Raw genomic sequence first — 23,329 nt, forward strand, 5'->3', positions numbered from 1 at the left:
AATGAATTGTTAACCTATTTATGAAAAGTCAAGGAAGACTCAAAGATGAAAGGAGAAATCAGATCTCCAGCTCCATACTAAATCCTAGCATTGTTTCCTTCATACTTTTATGCCATGAATTAATAAATTAAATTTCATACTGTAATGACCATAACTCCTTTCATTTAGGATATAAATCAGATCATCCTTGAAAATATGCTAAATATGTTAACAATTCAACTAAATGCTAGAATGTTAATTTGTCTAACTAAATATTGCATGCACTTAGAAATTTTTGACCACAGGAACAGAAAACTTCTTCAACTTTCAAGCAGTTCTATGTTTTAAAAAATGACCTAAAAGGGAGTTAGAATGTAATGAGTTACAGTATCTTGCTGTCTAGTCTTGTTGGCATTTTAATGATTTAATATTCAACTGTTTAAAAAAACAATAGAGGTAGAAAATAATTTTAGTTAATTCTCTGATGCATTTTATTTTTAATTCTCATAGCTCAGGGATAAGACCATCTGTGCTATATTAGCTGGGTGCAAGATTTTTAAAAGCCAAGAATTTCCTTAAGCCTGAATATACAGGTGCTATGACTCATGCAGTGGGGAGTTAACAAAACATTAGTATAAATGCATAATCTAACTCTTAGAGAAGCAAAGATTGTCTACTGCAAGAATTGGGTTTTGTGTTCATGACTGATGAGATTGTTGTATTAAGTGAAAGAAAAGGCCTCCCTGGTGGCACACATATGCTAGTTGCTGATAAGATGTTTCCTGGTTGCGTTATTTTTATGCTATCTGCTTTTAATAGACTTCTTTTCTATTTTCTTTTCTGATCACTTAGTTATTCATGACTGTTTGTTGGTATCTTGATGCGAGAACATTTATAGGAATGCAAAACCAAATAATTTGCTTGTGGAAATTATTGTGCTTTATAGAGTTACATACTCATTTTATCTTTATTCATTATCATTGATTTCTATCAATAGTTGAAAGTTACAAGACCCCTGAAAAATCTTTCAAATATCAATTTTTAATGGATAAAACATATTGTAAAAAGGTTAAAGATCTATTAATTTTCTCTTTAGTGTTTCATTTTTAAATGATCTTTAGCATTTTTCATTAGTGATTTTATTAACTACTTTAGGATTAAATTCCTTTGAAAATCATCATAACCTCCACAATATCTAGATGTCTTTGTGTAACATAGACTAAATTTTTACAACATCACACAAGTTTATTCTGATGAATGAGTTTAAGGCGGGTAATAGAAACTTGTTCTTAATTGCTCAATTGAGATGATTATAAACTGTCAGAAATAATATTAAAAATAAGATTTAAATTCACAACTCAAATATTCTATAAATAAGCCCACATTTACTCAAGGAATATACAATGTATGCAGATCAATTTGTTCATTTCTATGAGAAAGTAAATAAACTACAGCTTCACACAGCCTGTTCTATGTAGAATGCTGAGAGTGTACTCATAACAGAAGGGAAATATGTGGAATTTCTGCCTGCAAGAATTCTCCAGGATCCTTTGTCCTCAGATGCATATTCAGCCCCTATACGACAGCTTCCTATACAAAATCATTATCAGTGAAAGTCAGTAAGTACTTTGTTTAGTGGTTACATGGATCCAAACACTGTCTTTGAATTCAGAGATAGGTAAGACCATTGTCTCTCCAGGTGCTCAGAGTCTTTGGAGAGATGTAGGAATATAGCAGGTGGTTCTATAAAATATAGTAAGATGTAAAGTACAAAATCCTATAGGAATATAGGAGATGAACCTCTGCTGTGTTTGTAACTACAATTTGTAATATAAAAGAAACCATTCCTTTAGACTATGAGCCACAAGTGGGAAGTATATTGCCTGAAGACATTGCAGGTGCCCTGATGAGGCAGATGTTTTTCTAAGTAAAAATATTAGCAATCTTTTATCAAATTTATTACATGTTCAATTGCTTGTCTCCACCAGGTTTTTGAATATGCAGCCATTGCTTTAAACCTTGAGTATCTTGCCTGAGTTCCCAACAGCAAACAGATTGCACACTTAAATTAGGGCAATTCAAATTGGGCTTAAAGGTGTAAGTAGCACGTAGGGAAATAAAAAACTAATAACATCTTGACTCCTACCTTCCAAGCTATGAGGAGTAGGAGGGGGAAAACTTGAGCAGGATGGAGATTTTTGCATGGAGAGGACTGCATTGACAGAAATGTAGCCAAAAGCTGGAAAGCAAGAGACAATTGTTTTAGTCTATACAATTCTGCTTTCTGGAAAAGACAACAGTGTATAAAATGTTATCTAAAAGTGTTAAAAGGATAACTAGTAAAATGAGTAACACTATAATGAGGTGGATAGACCTAGAGTCTGTCATACAGAGTGAAGTAATTCAGAAAGAGAAAGACAAATACCATATGCTAATACATATATATGGAATTTAAGAGAAAAAAATGTCATGAAGAACCTAGGGGTAAGACAAGAATAAAGACACAGACCTAGAGAACAGACTTGAGGATATGGGGAGGGGGAAGGGTGAGCTGTGACAAAGCGAGAGAGAGGCATGGACATATATACACTACCAAACGTAAGGTAGATAGCTAGTGGGAAGCAGCCGCATAGCACAGGGAGATCAGTTCGGTGCTTTGTGACCGCCTGGAGGGGTGGGATAGGGAGGGTGGGAGGGAGGGAGACGCAAGAGGGAAGACATGGGAACATATGTATATGTATAACTGATTCACTTTGTTATAAAGCAGAAACTAACACACCATTGTAAAGCAATTATACCCCAATAAAGATGTTAAAAAAAAACAAAACTATAATTAACTAAGGAAAACGTTTTCCTAACACCATTTACTGAAGAGACTATCCTTTTTCCATTGTATATTCCTGGCTCCTTTGTCAAAAATTAATTGACCATACATGCATGGATTTAATTTGGGACTCTCTATTGTTTTAATTGAAATTTAAAAAAAATTAAAAAAATAAAATTCTAATTATTAAGATGATTTTTATAGAGATCGTATGAATGGTATTTTAAAGCAATAAAACTGTTGTATGAGATTTTTTTTGAGATATTTTTAAATTAAAAAATAAAGGTAAGTGAATCTATGTAATTGATGATTCTCTAGTGTGCATCTCAAGACTTGGAATCTTTTTGGTTTCTGGAAACCCTGTCTGGAATTAAAAATTTAAACAAAGTAGTGGTTTATTTCTCTCTTTGAAAGAGACTTGAGGTAGGCACATCACAGCAACCCAATCTTCTATTTGATATCAACCATCCATAGAAATGGCTTCAATCTTTAGCATCACTTCATGATTTGAAATGGTCAGTTCTGTTTAAAGAAACTTTCCTAAAAACTCAGTAATCAAATTATTTTTATATTCTCTTGCTAGAATTTATCATCTTGATGACATCTATCTTCAAAGGAGAATAAGAAAGCATATTTTATTTGAGGCTGTTTTTGCTTTGCATAAAATCAAGGTTCTGATTAAGGAAGAGAGGAGAATTGATGTTTGTTAGGCAAATAATCACCCCAACAAGATGTTCAACTATAAAATGTAGGTATTTGCATAATCTAAATATTCCTTAATTTTGGTATGGAAGGGTTATTTACTTTCTATTCATATAGCTAATAAATTTATAAGACTTTTTTCCAAGAAGTTTTTTTATCCTACCAGTTTTATTTTATTCTTTTGAATTTTTCCTTCTCTCCTAGCATAAATAAAATTGAATTATTGTGGATGAATTTAGTAAATTGAATTATTTATTCAATATCACTGGTGCATTTCTGTGATAACTATGCTAAAATTCAGAAGTATAACAACTAAATTTAAGCTTAAAAACATAAATAAGTCTTCATATTTTATCAGAACTGTAAATATATTGACTTATGATTTCACTGATGTCAAAGAAATTGTGAATGAAATACCCAGAATATTACATAGCATAAAAGGCTACATTACCATTGGTGACCTTCTTTGATATAGCTTGTGGAAAACCAGTTCTTCATCCTTAAGGAAACACAAAATTATAAAATTTATTGACCACAATACATAAACACAGGAGACATGTACACTGGCATTTGATTATTGTTGCTTAACAAAGAAAATTAAATAAAAGAATTGATTATGTATTTTTACAAGGAGAAATGTAGTAAGGTTTACCATTTTAGCTATGCAAACACTGACAATATTGAGTTATAATACACTTGATTTCACACTAAATTTCAAATTCCAGTGTTACATTATTTTATCAATAGCACAAGTTTTGTTTTAAATAATATGGTATTCTGCTTGATATTTACACATAGACACTTTGGTCTCCATTCCATAGATCAGCACTTTTAAATATGAGTGAAGATATCAGTGCAGGCACATGCATGCTATATCTTTCATAAGACTACAAAACACTTTTCTGCACATATATGGCAAATTTCCCTAAGGCTGTTAACATGCGGCAGATTTAATTGCATCCAGTGAAGTATATTTCATATGTGTTATTCATATGGTATACTTAAGTACCTTGTATGCTGAGAAACTGCATTAATAGGTAACAGCCACAAATAATGTAAAAATTATAATTGGGTTAAAATAAACTGTATGCACTTGCTTTTAGTCTTTTAATTCATGCAGGTAATTTTCTTTAAAAATTACAGATCAATGATGAATAACTTTACCTACATTACTGTAATCCATTTTTGTTATTATTTGACCATTTTGTTATGATACATCCATCTTTATTATTATTTTTTTTACTCAGTTACCAATTTTTTATTTAAGTATAATTAACACATAACATTATATTAGTTTCAGATATATAATATAATTAATAGGTATTTGTATATGTTGCAAAAGAGATCACAATAAGTCTACTTACCATCCTTCCATCTTCACAGATGATACAGATTTTTTCTTGTGGTGAGAACTTTGAAGGTTGACTCTCTTAGCATTTTTCAACTGTGCAATGCAGCATGATTAATCATATTCATCATTTTTAAAGGCAAATCAAAACTGCAATGAGGTATCACCTCACACTGGACAGAATGGCTACCATCAAACAATAAATGCTGGAGAGGGTGTGGAGAAAAGGGAACACTCTTACACAGTTGGTGGGAATGTAAATTGGTACAGCCATTATGGAGAACAGCATGGAGGTTCCTTAAAAAAAGTAAAAATAGAGCTACCATATGATCCAGCAATCCCACTCCTGGGCATATATCCAGAGAAAACCATAACAGAAATATACCTGCACCCCAATATTCATTGCAGTACTATTTACAATAGCCAAGACATGGAAGCAACCTAAACCTCCATCTACAGAGGAAAGGATAAAGAAGATGTGGTACATATAGACAATGAACTATTACTCAGCCATAAAAAAGAATGAAATAATGCCATTTGCAGCAACATGGATGGACCTAGAGATTATCATATTAAGTAAAGTAAGTCAGACAGAGAAAGACAAATAACATACGATATCACTCATATGTGGAATCTAATTTTAAAAAATGATATAAATGATTATTTATTTAGAGAACAGAAACAGACTTACAGATTTTGAAAACAAACTTATGGTTACCAAAGGGGAAATATTGGGGGAAAATAAGTTAGGAGCTTGGGATTAACATACACACACTACTATATATAAAATAGATAACTAATGCTGACCTACTGTATAGCACAGGGAACTCTACTCAATATTCTGTAATAACCTATATGGGAAAAGAACCTGAAAAAGAATGAATATACATATATGTATAACTGTATCACTATGCTGCACACCTGAAACTAACGCAACATTGTAAATCAACAATACTCCAATAAAATTAATTTTAAAAATGTTACATCCATTTTAAACTGGTGCTTGGTCTCCACTACCGAGAGGAGCTAGAAATGGGGGTATCAACTAGCTCTGCTACTCTGGCACCAGGAACATATGTGTCAGTTTCTTTGTTGAATTCGGGTTAGTAAAAAATAAAGTGAAGATAATTAGTGCTGTTCCAGTGGCAGTAGTGGTGACTTACAGGTTGGATTTTGACTGCAGAAATATAAGTGGTAGACAGCATCATCTAGAGTTTCTTGCTGGCAGCAACTGTTTTCTTTTCAGACCAGATCTCTATCGCTGTTGTTTTTTCAGAGAAGTTGTGGAAGCTTAGGCTCAAACCTAGTCCTCTAGCATTCTCCACAATTCTGAGATTAACATTTTACACCTTTTCTGCTTTATCTTCCAGAATCAGTTTCTGTTAATCATACCACAGAATATAACTTACTTAAAACACTTGCATTTTGTGGTAAATCACAGTATATCATCTAAAACACAAATAAACATATTGAAGAAAATTTCTAAGTATTTATATTCAGAGGTGTAGTAATCTATTCAAACTCATCCATTTTTTAACCCAGATGAGTCATACATGTTTTTACAGCTCTTTCTGAATTTATTTAGAATTATTTAGCACTGCTATATCATCTTTTCATCCATGGATTTCTGGGAAAACATATTGCGAGAATGGAAAGGAAGATTTTTTTGTGGAGATAATATAAGAAAAAGCACATATTAAAATGATGTTGTTACATATATACACGAGCTCAGGTGCATATACATTTTCGTTCTCCAAATTTCTGCAGAATATAATTTGTCAGTGTAATCAAGGATTTAAAAAATGGGGTTTAGGTTGGACAATGAGAATTCAAGACATATATACAGAACTGAAGCTTTTATTCTCTAGCAGGTTCGTAGAATTAGGGGTTCTCCTACACTGAGCTTCCTGTCTACCAAGAGCTTCTCAGCCATTCCCCAAGATAAATGACTTTCTCTTGGCATATGTAAATCAAACAAATGTATAAGCATTACAATCCTTTGTTGCTGATCTTGGGACCTGGTATTTGACAAATAGATTTATAGACAATTTGACATTTGAATGTTGTAGGAAATCCTCATTTTATTCCACATCTCTTTCACATAGACTTGCTATAGTGTTTTCTTCTTTTCTCTTTTTAGGTCTATATCCCAAATTAGTTATGCAGAGACAGTATAGGAGAGCAAAACTTCAGGCTACATTTTTGAGTTCTCCTGGATCTAAATTAACAAGATGCTACCATAAACATATTCAGGAACATAAATTTCTATGGTGGAGAAAGATGTGTGCTAGGTTGTGGAAACAAAAGAAAGGAAATAACCCCCCCAACCCCTGGCAAAAAAACAGATGATTTTTTTGTAGAGTTTCAATCTTTAAAAGTTGAGTTCATAAAATTAGAGATGGAGATGTACTGAGTAGAGTAGATGGAAGAAAGCCTATCTGGGATATATTCCTAAAGAGCTTTTGGATTAAATAGCTCTACATTCCATTCCTGGCTCAGTAAACAGCTCAACCTTATAAATGTCCTCTCTTAACATTGGTGTGCTTTGCTTTCATAATCCACAAAAGAAACAAAAAGTCTGCCTAACAAGGTTGCTATGAGAATCAAGTAACACTCCATGTACGGATTACCTAATATATTGGATCTTTTTCTTGAAGGATTGGGATAGGTTATATCTTCTATTGTCAATGAAAATTCTACATTTTGTTGGACCATTGATGTCCATCCTGATCATGAGTATTTTGTCAATGGATGTGAATGGCAATGACAATTATGTTTTGAGTAGAGGCTTTAAATGTGCGAGAAGTTTGGCTTCCACTCTTACATGTCTGCCCTCCATGAGGAGAACATGCCTAAGAACTAACTTTATCAATCTGGATCCTAGAGTGAGAGAGAGGTAGAGTGGACTTGAACCTGACCTGTAACCTGGCACTTAACCCAGCAGAGCCATAGATAACCTGTGGATCTAAGAAAATGATTAAAAGTTTTTTATAAGGCTCTAAGATTTCATTTCATTTTTTGGTTGACTAAATAGGCACCAATAAACATTACATTTTTTCTTATCCAAGCTTCAGAAATTTCCTGAAGGCCAACTCCAGCAAGAAAATCCTTTACCTGCTTAAATTAAACTTGTGGAGTTTATTGTTCTACTGTGGAACAATGACTTGAATTTTGTCTCCTTGAAAACTCTGGAACTAGTGACTTATAACAAGCTTAAAAGGTAGCATCTGCTGCAGCTTGACTATATAAAGTAAGGCCTGATGAAAATGAAATATTAATATGCAGTTTACGTTAGATGCTGCTTCAGAGTTTCAGAAAAATGAACAGTAATCAAATGAGGGTGTCACATAATACACAGCAAGCAGAGAGCCAATTATGTAAATGAATGCCCAAGGTTAGCATGACACAATGCTTTTTAATTTGACTAATATTAAAATCAGCTTGTTCTTAATGTAATAGATGGCTGTGACAACAGTTAAAGAGCACCAAATGTTTTTGTAATCCCCTGTCAAATTAAAAATGCTGTTGTGAGTGACCTGCTATCCACAGTGCAATACTTGAAAGGTACAAAATGTGCAATATTTCTTTGGCTTTACAAACATTAGACTAAAATGCTTCTGAGATGAAAGTCATAATGACCAGTGTACATCTACCTCCTTCAATTGAAAATACAAATCAGTGAACTCCAGTTACCACAGTGCATTTTCAAAATAAGTTTCTCTCATATAGCTGAATCATTTGAATTTAACAGATAAATTGCAGATACATTTTTCAAATTATACACATTTTATTCCTAACTCTATACAAAAAAAAAAAAAAATCTTCAGCAGATTCTGCATTTCCCTTTTATTTTCCTCCTTACTAATCTACTTGTCCAGCTAGTACACTTTATAAAATTGCTCACAATGAATAGAGCTATGGGTTTCATTCTCTATACAAAGTGAATGCACATGTATATATATTCATAAGGTGTATATGCAAATACATAAACAGACATGCAAAAACTAACCAGCCATACAATTTTCAATACTAAAAGAATACACTATTTGCAAAATCATTGCAACATTTAACATATTTGAACTTTTAAATTTAAATTTGGTAATGATAGTGTTTCATTTTGGGATGGTAATATCTTTATTTGTAATGTTCAGTGATTTATATCTGAAATTGATTTTTCTATAGAACTACAAGCATAGAATTCTCATAAGCTATTGATTATCTTCTAAGAAGAAATGACAAATCAATTTCACCTTGCCAGTGTTCTTTCTAACAAGTGTCAGAGTGTTTTTGTGCTAGCCTGAAATTTCCACCAGAAGAAAAAAAAAAAACAGGATGGGGAAAAGGAGAGGTCTGGAGAAGAAGGTAATATCTCACCTTTATATTTAAACCCTTATCTCTAGTTATCAATCTTTATAATTAAACAAAAGTAATGCGACTGTTGCTTTAAATTAAACAAACCAATTGGATGTCTTTGAACCTGATGATGAGAACTGATAGTGGATATTTCAGACATCTTTTTCCAGTTCTTAAGAAAGGTGAGCTATTAATCATTTATTCCTCAGTTTCTATACTAGTGTTTTTGGAACTGGAGATTATAGTATCTGCATGTCCTATTTAAGAAAAGGAATATCGAATTTCTAATACAAAATTCTGTACAGAGCTTAGAAGTGGCTCATGCTGTGAAGGGCCCTGTAGTTTACAGTTCATTAATTTCTAGAAATCTTTTCTTATGTATAAAAAAATTGATGAAAAATCTGAACACATTATTAAATACTCTCTCTTCAAAAAAAGAAAGCACTTCGAGGTATTAAGGTGTTGCGATTTACAAAACAAAGTTAAATATAATTTTTTTTTCAGAAAGAATATATTGATTCACCATCTTAAAATACTATTATTCCACCCAATTTTAGCTATAAAAATATTTCAAGTATAATCATTTTTTTTACTCAGAAAGATAGGGAAAATTAGTTGATAGTCACATAATTTCACCATTTTAAATCTCTATTTGTATTCCAATATATTATACAGGTTACAAATTTTTATTATTTTTTATATAAAAATCTATTAAAATGCTATACTCATGTTCTTCAAACTCTAAACACGTTAATGAAAATTTAACGTTGCAGTTAATGGTGTTCAAGATGGTATCTTAGTAATGGGAGCTCAAAGATTCACCCATATGCACACTTCCCATTGAAAATCACATATTAAATTATGTAAATCAATTACATAGGTTTTATTTTTTAATCTTTATCAGATAAGATTTAAGCCTATTTGAGAGCTTTAGATAATTAGAAGAAACAATGTTTCTCATCGTTGTAATAGATATGTAAATGATAATGTTTTGAAGTAAACACATTACTTACAAATTTTTACTTCAGCTAATATATGTGGAATAATTGAAATTCATAAATAGTAATGATTTTAAAAAATTGCTCACTATGAATAGAGCTATGGATTTCATTCTCTATATAAAGTGAATGCACATGTATATATATTCATAAGGTGTATATGCAAATATATAAACAGACATGCAAAAAATAACCAGATTGTGCTTCTGTGATCACCTGTTCATTACTTAAATACAAAGGAATAGCTAGCCAATAAAATATCTAAATTACTTCTATTATTTTGTGCATTTGTTTTAAACAGAAAGTTAATAAAAGCTATAGAACTCTTCTGTCAAATAAGATAACCATTAGCCACTTGTGGTTATTTAAGTTTAAATATCAATTAATTAAATGAAGTCAAATTAAAAATTCAGTTCTTGAGCTCTACCAGCTACATTACATAGTCACATGTAGCTGATGGCTAACATATTTGGTAGCATATAGAACATTTCCATCATTAAAGAATTTATTATTGTGTAGTGCTATTACAGAGGTTTCACAGAATTATCTTAGAAGTCATCTCCAAATCATCTGTTGGTGATCTCCTGCTAATGATTTGAAGATACCCCAGATACCACCAGCCCAATGTTTTACTTTTCTTTTTTGGCTTTATCTTTTTTTGGTATATGCTGCTGGTTTTGTTTATTTTAAAAATTATTTTGCTATTTTAAAAGAGGTCAGTGCTCAATGAAGTTGTACATTAACAAAGTTAAACATTTTTAGAACTGAAGTTTTCCTTTTTACTCAGATATTTCATTACAAAGTATTTTAAACATACAGAAACATTGAAATAATAACATGGTGAAAGCCCATATAAATCCTATCAATGTTTGAATACTCCTCCAGTAATTAAGAAAACCACAGACAGAAAATCATTAAAGATGTTAAATATTTGGACAATACTATCAATCAAATCCAATCATTGATATATATTTAACACACCTAACAACACAAGAATACACATTACTTGAAGTGTGCAAAGTATGTTTACCAAGGTAAAACACAAATTTTGGTCCATAAGACACCCACAATAAATTTCAGAGGGTTATAAATATACCAAATATGTTCTCTTATTATAATTACATTAAATTATAATCAACAAAAAGCATACACCTAGAAAATTATCAAATATTTGAAAATTAAGCATGATACTTCTAAGAACCCAGAAGTCAAAGAACTTGAAAGATATTTCAAACCGAATATTAATAAACCCACAACATATTAACATGTGTGGGATGAAGACAGTGCAGTGCTTAGATGGAAATTTATAGCTTTAAATGTCCACATTAGAAATAAGAACTATATAACATCATTTTTCTAAGCCTCAAAATTAATACACTAGGAAAATAAAAGAGCATATTAAAGCTACAGAAAGTGAAAAGAAGGGAGTGATAAGAGAAAAAAAGCAATCATATAGAACAAGGACAAATATTTCAGAAAGTTAAAGTCAAAAGTTTGGTCTTTAAAAATATTAATAAAATTGATAGACTATACCCCGAGCAATACTAATTCAGAAAACGCAGGAAAAAGAAAAATTAATATTACATTGCCTAACAACATAAACTTTAAAAATTAAGTGGAAACTATTATAAAATAATTTGCCTTACCAAAACAGAAAGAAGAAATAAAAATCCAAACAGTATTATTTACAATTAGAAAATAATTTTTGATTAAAAATCTTTTCCCCAAATAAATCTTGAGGCATGAATGATTTCACTGGAAAAACTCTATCAAACTTCCGTTGCGGAGCACAGGCTCCGGACGCGCAGGCTCAGCGGCCATGGCTCATGGGCTCAGCCGCTCCACGGCATGTGGGATCTTCCCGGACCGGGGCACGAACCCGTGTCCCCTGCATCGGCAGGTGGACTCTCAACCACTGCGCCACCAGGGAAGCCCCAAACTCTTTAATAATAAATAACACCACTGTAATATATACACATACTTTCAGAAAACAGAAGAAGTGGTTCTTAACAGTTTACTACAGGAAAGAAGTGTTATCAAATACAAAAATGGGATACCGACATTACAAGAAACACACACACGCTCACACACAGAGGCACACACAAACACACAAATATCTTTCACGAACATAGACCCAAAAAGTCATAATAAATATTGGTTAAATCAAATCCAGCAATATATAAAAAGGTTGATATGCCCATGATCAATTGGAGTTTATCTTAATAGACCTTTTAACAAGTAAATCAATTTAGTAAGCACATAAACATTTTTCACCGGGGAAGCCATGCCCAGATCTTTCAGGAACATGAATCCATTGTTTATTCTTCAGCCCACAAGCTGTTGAGGTGAAGTCCTGTTAGCAGCAGTTGAATTTCACCCTTATTCCAGCTTTGTGATAACTATTTTATATCACAACATCAAGTCAGGTAGAGGAGAGCAAGAAGGTGAGTATTCTTGAACTCTTAGTTTCATTTATGTCTTCAGAGGTAATTGTTTCCTACTGGTTCAGTTCTGCATTGTTCTTATATCATTCCTGAAAGCTTAGCAAGAACCCACTGAGTCCTTCCAAAAGTTTTGTAGTCATTTAATTTATCGATTTCCTTTTTGGTGATACTACATTTGGGTGATTTTGTATTTCCTTAACAAAACTGTCTGATAGACTCATGTTGGTACTAGTTGAAAGCCAGATAATTCATACTTGCTTACAAGCAATACAAATGAGTTAATATGTTTTGACAGTTTTTTGTTGGGATTACTATTTTAATGATTTCATATTTATTTTCTGAATGTTTGCCATGTTATAATGCATTTATGCCATAAGAACGTTAACATTTTGTGGAAATTTCTAGGAATGTTAGAATATTTTGAAAGATTTTATTATTTTTATTTCAGTATATCTAGATTTAAAATTTGCAAGACATTTAACACTACTGTTATTACAATCTTGTGATCTTTGTATTCAAGATTTTCAAGGTTGCTCAAGTATCCCATCCTCCATCTAATGCATGGGTTTGCTTGCTCAAAATCTGAAAGGGAAGGTGGTGGTGACATAATGAGAAAGGAATTTCATTGAATATAAATATAAAATATAAATAATTATATATAAATATAATTTCTATACTTCTCATTTAAAGTATAGATGACTTCTCATCACAGTCTGTTTTTGTGCCACTGGCATGCCCTATTCATATTACCTAAGTGTCATTGTCTTTTTTTACATTCTTCCTGAGACCACTTAACTTTTCTGCCTCCTACATTTTTGCTTCTGGTCTGCTGACATATTTTTATTCATGTGATGTTAGATCTCTATAGTTAACCTAAAACCTTAAATATAAGCCTAAAAAGAAATTTTCTGCTTTAAAAATTAAAATTTAAATAATGACCTCTTATTTAACTTGATCAATCTTGGTTTACATTTATGATTCAAGCATTTTTATTTAGGGTGATTAATTATGTTTTCAATATTGCTGTGGGTTTTAATGATAAGTTTTTTCACGTCCCTACTTATAATACTTCACATAATCTAGAACTTACCCACCTCTCCAAACTCTTCTTTTATATGCATTTGTCCATACACATAGTTCCATTTATTCATTCAGGCCTATTTTATTTTTTCCAAAACATTAAGATCATTGTTGACAATCTATTTTCAAATATTTGGCATTCTGTGCTGGCATTACACACACTTCATATCTTATCATCCTAATTAGGCTCATCCTTTAGGTCTTATCTTATATGTGAGTGCCACAGACAGGCCTTCTTCACTTACTAATTATAATTTGATCACTGCATATTTCTCTTTTATAACACTCTGTGTATTTTGTCTCAACTAATAATTGCATATTTATTCTTCATTAATTTATTTTCTCTAGTACTTTGTAAATTTTAGACTGGCAAAAAAAAAAAAAAAAGCAAACATAACTATTTTGTATATAACTGTTTACATAGCACCCAGAGGAGTTCCTGGAATATACAAGTATTCAGTAAAGAAATGAAAGTTTACACTGTAACAAAAATGACCACCCAGATAATGTGATCCTCAGGACTTCACCCACAAAAAGTTATGCATTTAAAATTAATTCATAATAATCTGATTATATGTCAATTATTGAAAATGACTTCATAGGAATAATGAAAATATTAAAAATTCTCTTAAGCTTTATATGTTTTTAAAGCTTTGTGTGAGAAGATAACAGGAGGGAAGACAATGCCATAATCATATATTTATGCCATTGTCCAAAATTCTATATTTGTGATTATTACTGCTTTTATTTTGATATAGTGGAAGTGTTATTACTCTTTATTTAACATTGTGCTGCATGATGTCTATGAAATTGTGAGACTTAAGAAATAAGCTGAATCGTTCAAACTAGTTTTACATTTTTTCATTAGTAAAGTTAATGATTTTCTACTGACATTGTCATTGTTTAAAACACCTTTATGATTTATTATGAGACACTTTCATGTAAGAACATTCACTACTTTTTAGTTATATTTTTAGGCAATTAATTCAAAAGAAGATATTAAATATTCTCATTGAACAATGGATCAATTCTAGACAAGATTATGATTGTAGCAGATGGCTTTTATGTTGTTTTCTTTCTTTTTTCACTCCTTATGCACAGGCCCAGTTTATTCATTATTTAATTAACATAAATTGATGCATATTATATGTCAAAATAGTTACAAGTTCTGGGGTAGAGCACTGCATATTGAAGACTTATTCTTGTTTTCATGATGATCACATTCTAGCAGAGACAGACAGACAATACACAAGTGAGTAAAATGCAGAAAATGTTAGGTGGTGACAAGTACCATGGAAAAAAACTCATCTGAAAAAGGTAATACATAATATTGATGGTTAAGAAACAGAGTGTCCTTTTAAATTCTGTGACTGGGGAGGGAAGGTCCTGTAGAGAATATTAAAACCCAGCAAAGACTGAAGGAAGTGAGAGATCAGCCATGCAGATACATACGGGAAATGTGTTCCAGACTAAGGGTTCACCAAGTTCAACACTTTTTATAGGGTATGCCTGCTCCATTCAAGGGAAAACAGAGTGTACTGTGTCTGGAATTGAGTGAACAAGGGAAGAAAGTATTAGGAAATGAGACCAGAATGGTAAACATGGGCTAAATTATGTAGGGCCTAATATGGTTTTGTTTACTACTCTCAGTAAAATGTAAAGCCATTGCAAGAAATTAAGCAATAAGTTACATTATATAATTAAGTTTTCTAAAAAGACCCTTCTGGCCACCCTGTTCATATATGGCTAATAGTTAAATCAAGATGAGGACACAAGGGCTAAAACTGATTATTGGACTTAGCAACATGGAGATCTTTTGTGATTTTTAGAGTTGCAATTTCAATGGTATTATTGTGAAATCTGAATGAGAGAAGATTTAGAGATGAAATTAATAAGAGGAATTGATTATGACAAGTATAGATGACTCTGTTGAGTCCCAAAATTTTTTCAGTTTCCCAGGTCATTCCACTCCAGTGCCCATCCACATATACTATTCTTGCTTTGGACTTTGGCCATCCTAAGGTCATTTCTCTAAGGACATGTTTTTTACTGGATTATATGTTTAAGAAATAAATTCTAACAATTTCATACCCACTAAGCGTTAAATCTTTTCAAATTTATTTTTCAGAAGTTCCATATGATTTTTAAAGGAAACACTTAAATATAACACTGTGACACAAAATAATGACCCAGATTTTCATTTTTTTTCAAGTATTTCACAAAGTGGTGAGGTGATAACTTAGGGAGCTCCCTGTACTGATGCATTTGTTGTAGTTATTTGCATATTTCATATGCATCAATATGCATATAAAGCTTGACTTTCCAGTTTAAACTGCTGGAAAACACACACAAGTATATACTACATATGCACATACCAAGTATAATATACTATAGTCAAAGATCACTAAATTTAAGGCAGGATATCTAGAATTTAGTTCCTATTTCACCACCCCCTATATGTGTGTCCTTGGATATGTCCCCCAATAAACTTTTGATATCAAAAATGAAAGTGTCACAACTACCACAGATGATTACTGTGGACATAAAGTAAGAGAATATTAATGAAAACATTTGGTAAATTATAGCATATTTATAGATATACATATATATTCCAATTAATAATTTTATAACAAATACGTTAATGTGGATGCTTACCTAATTCATTTATTACCTAATGGTGCATTTTTATAAAACTGAGGCAAAATTCTTAGAGTTTTCTCACCTTGTTAAGCATCATAATGCATATCATTGTGTGGTATCTTTTACACAGTTTGCAAAATTCTTATTTTCCTTGTTATCATATAATTATTTTAAATGTATAATATTCTTTCAAACATTTCCTATGTTAGGAAATAATTTCTACAAGAATTCATGCTATTTCCACATGGTCAAATGGTGACATCTGGGGGCTGGAGGAAGGGGCTTGTGATCAAATGCTTAATGGGTATAGGATTTTCTTTTGAGATGATAAAACTGTTTTGGGATTAGGTAGAAATGGTAGTTACACACCATTTTGAGTGTATTATGTGTCACTGAATTGTTCTTGTTAAAATTTAGGAATGTGAAAATTTAGCTCAATTTAAAAGACTGAAAACAAATTAAGAATATAATTTATAGTTTTGTCTTAAATCTAAGGGAATATCCCCTTCCACAATCAATCATTAGATAACAAACCGTATGGTCATCTTATAAAACTTTATAAAATGATAGTTTATCTTGATTTGGACAATAAAATATATGGCTACCGTATTTAAAGTCCATAAAATAGGTACTAAGCTATATTCTTAAAATATTTCTACTTCTTTATACAAGGAAAAGTTCAATATTTTCAGAACACTTGAAGGATCCTTAATTTATATAAATATTTAGCATGAAGCTGACATTTTATATTGTCATAATTAGAATTCTACAGATCTTCTAAATATTACCTCCAATGTTATGTGAAATCTTCTAATTTCTCTGCTTTCATCTGATTTTTATATTGAATTTAAACAGAATTTGAACAGTAAAAGTAACTAATAATCCTTTCTTTGTGAGTGATAGTAATATGTTTCCCTTATTAATTCATATAATATTTTTAAATTTTGGCAGTGTTGACAATTATTTCTTATTTGGTTGGGTAATTATAATAACTGCAAATAGTTGAATCTCAGTAGCTTAGTTTTACATGTGAGCTTCTGTTTGCTCCTTGATACACACCTCAGAGGCTATTAGTACATTATTGCTACTTTATAAAACATTCTGTACTAAAATTCAGTAGATTCTTTTTTTATAATTTTAGTATTTTAAAGCTCTGTGACATCATTAGATATACATTGTATAATGGATGTTTACATCTTTCAAAAAAACATTTTACTTTTTAATTGGCCTATTATTAATAAAGTGGGGAATTTTACAATATCAATGGCCTGATTATTCAACAATTAATAGCTTTGGAAAATAAAAGAAGAGGGATTATTAGAAAATAAAAATGATTTTATATATATATCATTTAATTTTAATATGTAGACTTCTTTCTGGTATCCTAATTCAGACATACAATTTTTTATATAATAAGAGCTGTGATTATGAACTGGATGTTGATGATATTAACAAATTATTTTAGTAATTTCGTGTATGATAATGGCACAGAGTGTATGTTTAAACAAAAGCTCTTTTGGCTTAGTCACATAGCCCATTCAGGGAACTGTGACTTTCTTCCTTTCCCCAGGCAAGCTGTATCTCATCCTTCCCAGTTACTCATTACTCAATAAATAATATCAACAAGGAATTAACAATGGTTGGATTTGCATACAGTCTTTGTTCAGAGTTTCCCTTGTCTTGGATAAAGTAGATTTATGTCAACACTGAGTAATTCCATGAGTAAAGGTTATACAATGTATACAAACATGGACAAAATCTTCTCGCATCTGAAACTAGAATAAAGATCTTAGAACCTTCTTTTAATCCATTTTTTCCAGTTTACCTCCACCCCAATCCTTGCTATCCTTGCTATAGCTTATCCAGACAGTTAAAAACAATGCTTAAAGGAAAAAAAGTCTACAAAATTAGAATTTTAGCCTCAAACACATTAAAGATATCCCTGATGAGATTTCTGATATTCCTTTACTAGCTGGTCTATTTTTCATAAAATTTTACCTACTATTATTTGCAAATTTCTACAGATGTTGATAGAAGCATTTAACTGTATGTTACTTTCCCAAAGGTAAATTTATTTCTTCCTCCTTCTATTATTAGTCTCCGGGTATAATATATCAGTTTGAATTTTAAGTGAATTATTTAAAATATATGTTTTTCTGGAGGATCATTTTCTCTAGACTTATATTCTTATTTGACTATACATTTGGACAATAAATAATTTTGTTACCCTATAGAGCTGTTGAATAAGTATTAATATAATGATTAACATACCACATATTATTTACTATTAATCTCATTGTTTTATTTCTTCTTGGAGAAAAAACTAAGCAAAAATATTCTTTGCCATATACTCTATTTTTCCTAACTTTAAACCTTAGAGATCACTGCTTTGTAAATTCTAAGTTCCATCTTATCTGGGATATAACTATAACCAAGCTACAAAGACAATATTTTCTTTGATGCATGTTTCCAAAGTCACCCACCTACATTAAATGGAGTCAACATGTTGTTCCTTAATCTGACTGTTCCAAATAATTTTACCAGAGAAAATAGAAGTTCCAGGCACAGTGGCCAAGAAGATGTAGCAGTAAATAAAACAATGGTAGTGATGATTTTGCATTATCTAATGATAGATAAGACCATAGGATTCCCCAACATTGACCTCATTATCCTGAGCCTCCAGCCCTCCCAGCCATATCTTTTAAAGTTAACATGCTTGTTAAAAAAATATTTTTTAATGAAGATATACACCCTCTCCAAGATTTTCAATGAGATTAATGTCTTATTAAATTTGAAATAGTTGCATTTAGCTTTATCAGCTTACTAGGTTAACTACCAAACATGTTCAATTTTCTAGAAGTGAATGACATTAAGTCTCCTTCCTGGACTTACCTTGTCCTCTTCATTGTGTTCAAACCTCTAGATAATAAATTGTCCTTCGGATACACATATTCAGCCTAATTCCCAAGATCCGTAAGGCCCTCTTATGTAACAGGGCCTGTGTTGATTAAGCCTCTACAAGTTCTGTGTCCATTGAATACTTGTGGCATTGAAGCAATTTAAGTATAATGTATTTGCCTATTAGAATTATGTCCCCCAGAAAATGTGTTGTCCTTCATACCTATAAAATTGTCTGAACAGAATGTCATTCTGATTCACAGCAACACATGCATCAGATGTCATCTACCAGTCGGAGTAAATCCAGTCAAGCTTAGAGGGAAAATTTATCTCCAGGCTGAATAAGAATCAATATTATAAAAATAATAAAAATGTAACCTAAGTGAAAATTTCTACACTGCTATATTCAAGTGGAATATCGCTGGACACAGATTGATGTCTTTCCTTCAGATCATCAAAGTATACTTGTTGGGTAAATTTCATAACTTGAATCCATTCAATTCTTCTAAAAGGATAACAAATCAGGGGTGTCTTTGAGAACTGGCCATGAATTGGCATCAAAACTGAGAGAAACAACTCTGAATATTCTCTTATTCTTATATGAGCTCTTTGAAGAGAGTGATGGTATATTTCTCAGCATCATTCTCCATTTATGGGTTTCCGTACTTTCTGTGACAACTTCCCCTAATTTTCTATTTTTTACCTATCATTATACAGACTTGGTGTTCTGAATGAGAGTCTCTGATTAAGCCATCTGTACTGGCTATCCACAGGGCAAGTTTCAGGAATAGACCTACCAGAGTTTTCTTTTTGGTTTTGCCTCTGGAAGGAGTAGTATTAGGAAATTAAAATATAATGTGATTGCCTTTACCACTAGGAAGTTGGGTGCACATATCATCAATTCTAGTTTAAGCTCTGAAGAAAGGTCACTCTTCAGCCTACTCTTGTTTTATTCTGAGAAATTAAAATAGTGTCCTGAGAAAAAGTCGTCTTCTGATGGTTAATAAGTGCAATCCCTCTCCTGGTGTAATTGTATCTGTCAAGGTAATGGCAAACATTTTGTGATGTAGGAGACAGAGAAAATTTTATCATCCCATGATTCCCCCAACACAGGCCCCCACTCCCACCAACACTTATGACACCTTTTCAAAGAATTTGCTATTCACTCACATTCAGATGAAGTACACATTCACCCAGATGAGGCAGCCAGCCCTTCATTCTCTTACCATCTCCTATTCTAGTTACTATGGCTGTGTAGCAAATTACTTCAAAGTTTACCTCAAGACTGTGAGCAAATTTCAGCATAAAACCATTATCTATTATGCACCTGAATAACACTGGTTAAGAATTCAGAAAGGCCATAATGGAGATCATTTATCACTGCTCCATTAAATCTGAGGCCTGAGAGGGAAGACTCCAAGACTGGAGGCTGAAATAATCTGAAGGCTCTCTAAGTCACATGTTTGAAGGAAGATGCTGGCTGACAGTGGGAAGGACCTTGTTAACTTACCACCTGGGCCTATACATGTAGATTCCCCAAGTTGTCTTCCTCATAGGATGGTGGTTGGGTTCCCAGGACAAATATCTTTAGAGTGAGGAAGGTAGAATCTATGTACTTTTTACGATTTGTCCTCAAAAGCCACAGAGTATCCCTTTGACCATACTCCAAGGGTCTAAACCAGGGGTTGCCAACCACCAGGGCTGAAGACAAGTAGTGGTCAATGGCCTGTTAGGAGCCAGGCCACACAGCAGGAGAGGAGCAGCAAGCGAGTGAGCAAGCGAAGTTTCATCTGCTCTTCCCCATTGTTGCCATTACCACCTGAACCATTCCCCCCATCGCTCCCGTTACCGCCTGAACCATCCGCCCCATCGCTAGCATTACCACCTGAAACACCTGTCCCCAGTCCGTGGAAAAATTGTCTTCCACAAAACCGGTCCCTGGTGCCAAAAAAGATGGGGACTGCTGTGCTAAGCAATCCACAAGGTCAACCTCAGATTCAGCTGAGGGGGATATAGACCCCACCTCTCAATGAAAGAAGTGTCAGTAACAGCAAAAGTAGAACTTATAAGGGGTTGTGGGGGAAGGATGGAGTGGGAGTTTGGGCTTAGCAGATCCAAACTAGTATATATAGGATAGATAAACAACAGGGTCCTACTGTGTAGCACAGGGAACTATATTCAATATCTTGTGATAAACCATAATGGAAAAGAATATGAAAAACAATAAATAAATAAATAAATAAATAAATATCTATATCTGAATCACCTTGCTGTACAGCAGAAACTAACACAACATTGTAAATCAACTAACTTCAATAAAATATTTAAAATATTTTTTTAATGTAAAACATGTAAGATGGGAGAGAGAAGAGAGAGGACACTAGAGAATTGTGGAAATCAGTGAAAGTCTAAAACATGGGTAATTGAAATTCAAGAATGTGAGGAGAGAGAATAGAGAAAGCCAATATTTGAAATGATAATGAACACATGTTTCCAAAATCTGCTGAAAGATACTAGAAGGGAAAGGCATAACTGTTTTGGTAGTCTTTACTCCAGCATCAAGGGTACCTGAGGAGTCAATTCTTGATTAAATCTACCTTAAAACATCCCCTCAGGGAACTATTAGGAATTTGATTGTATTGGCTCAATGATAAATGAGAATCCAGCCCAGGGCTATGTACTGAATTAGCATCTGTATCTCAATGTCAATGTTGTTTATCAAGTAATGAATAACTGGATATGGTTAGATGAAGCTGCACTAGAAAATGGACATTAATATGTATCCCTTGAGAATTTTGCACCTAGCTAGTAACATAGCCTTGAGTGAATAATGTGAGCTGCTAAGGAAATCACTGAAAGGAAACCATGGCTTCTTTGAGCAGACCTCTTCCTCAAGTTATGTTAATCTCTCATAATTACACACATCTAGACTGTAGGATATCTGGGCCTTTGGAAATAGTGACTATAGGTCTTAGACTTTAGCTATTCTATGTTGGTTATCTCACTCTCGGAGAATATTGATACTCTTAGCTTTTAGCTAAGTACACTTGATATGAAGAGAAGCCTATTTACTCTCATGAATCTGATTGCCCATCCAAACCTATGACCACTGCTCCTTAAAAAGCAGAATGGGCATTGCAGGTAGATTGTAAATAAAGGGGGGCATAGAAAGTAGAAAATGGCTCTGAGATATTATTTTTTGGTGTTGCCAATCTCTTAAGTGGTAATACATCCACTGACATGGAAGGCAAAGTAAACAAAATCAAACAAAGAGAATGTTGAGACATATTTGAAACTGTGACAAGAAGAATAACATTCCTCCCCCACAAGATGCCTTTTCTATAGTTTCCTATATCTGTGGATATGTTACCTTATATGGCATAAGCATCTGCAGATTAAGTTAAGAACCTTGAGATTTTCCTGAATTATCTGAGTGGAAATAATGTCATCACAAGGGTTTTTATTAGAGGAAGGCAGGGGGATAAGAATCAGAGAAAGAAATATGATGATAGAAGAAGCTGTCAATTGGAGTGAAGTGGCCATGAGCTAAGGAATGCAGGCAGCTTCCAGTGCTAGAAAAGGGAAGTAAATAGATTCTCCCCTAGATCTTCCTGAAGGAATACAGTAAGTCCCCTACATACGAATGAGTTCCATTCCGAGAGCACGTTTGTAAGTTCGTAAGTCCAGCAAAGTTAGCCTAGGTACCCAAGTAAAATAATTGGCTAAATAGTACTGTACTGTAATAAGTTTATAATACTTTTCACACAAATAATACATAAAAAACAAATGCAAAAAATAAAGAAAACATTTATAATCTTACAGTACAGTACCTTGAAAAATACAGTAGTACAGTACAACAACTGGCATACAGGGATTGGCATCGAGTGAACAGGAGAGAAGAGTTACTGACTGGAGGAGGGAGAGGAGGTGGGAGACAGTAGAGCTGAAGGATCGTCAGCAACAGGAGACAGAGGGCAAGCTATCTTTTTGCACGGCTCCACTTTCTCAATTATTTTCACTTTTGTTTCCATCATCACTGCTTGGCGCTTCTTAGCAGTATCAG

Source organism: Leucopleurus acutus (assembly GCF_964270905.1).
Source record: "Leucopleurus acutus genome assembly, chromosome: 18".
NCBI lineage: Eukaryota > Metazoa > Chordata > Mammalia > Artiodactyla > Delphinidae > Leucopleurus > Leucopleurus acutus.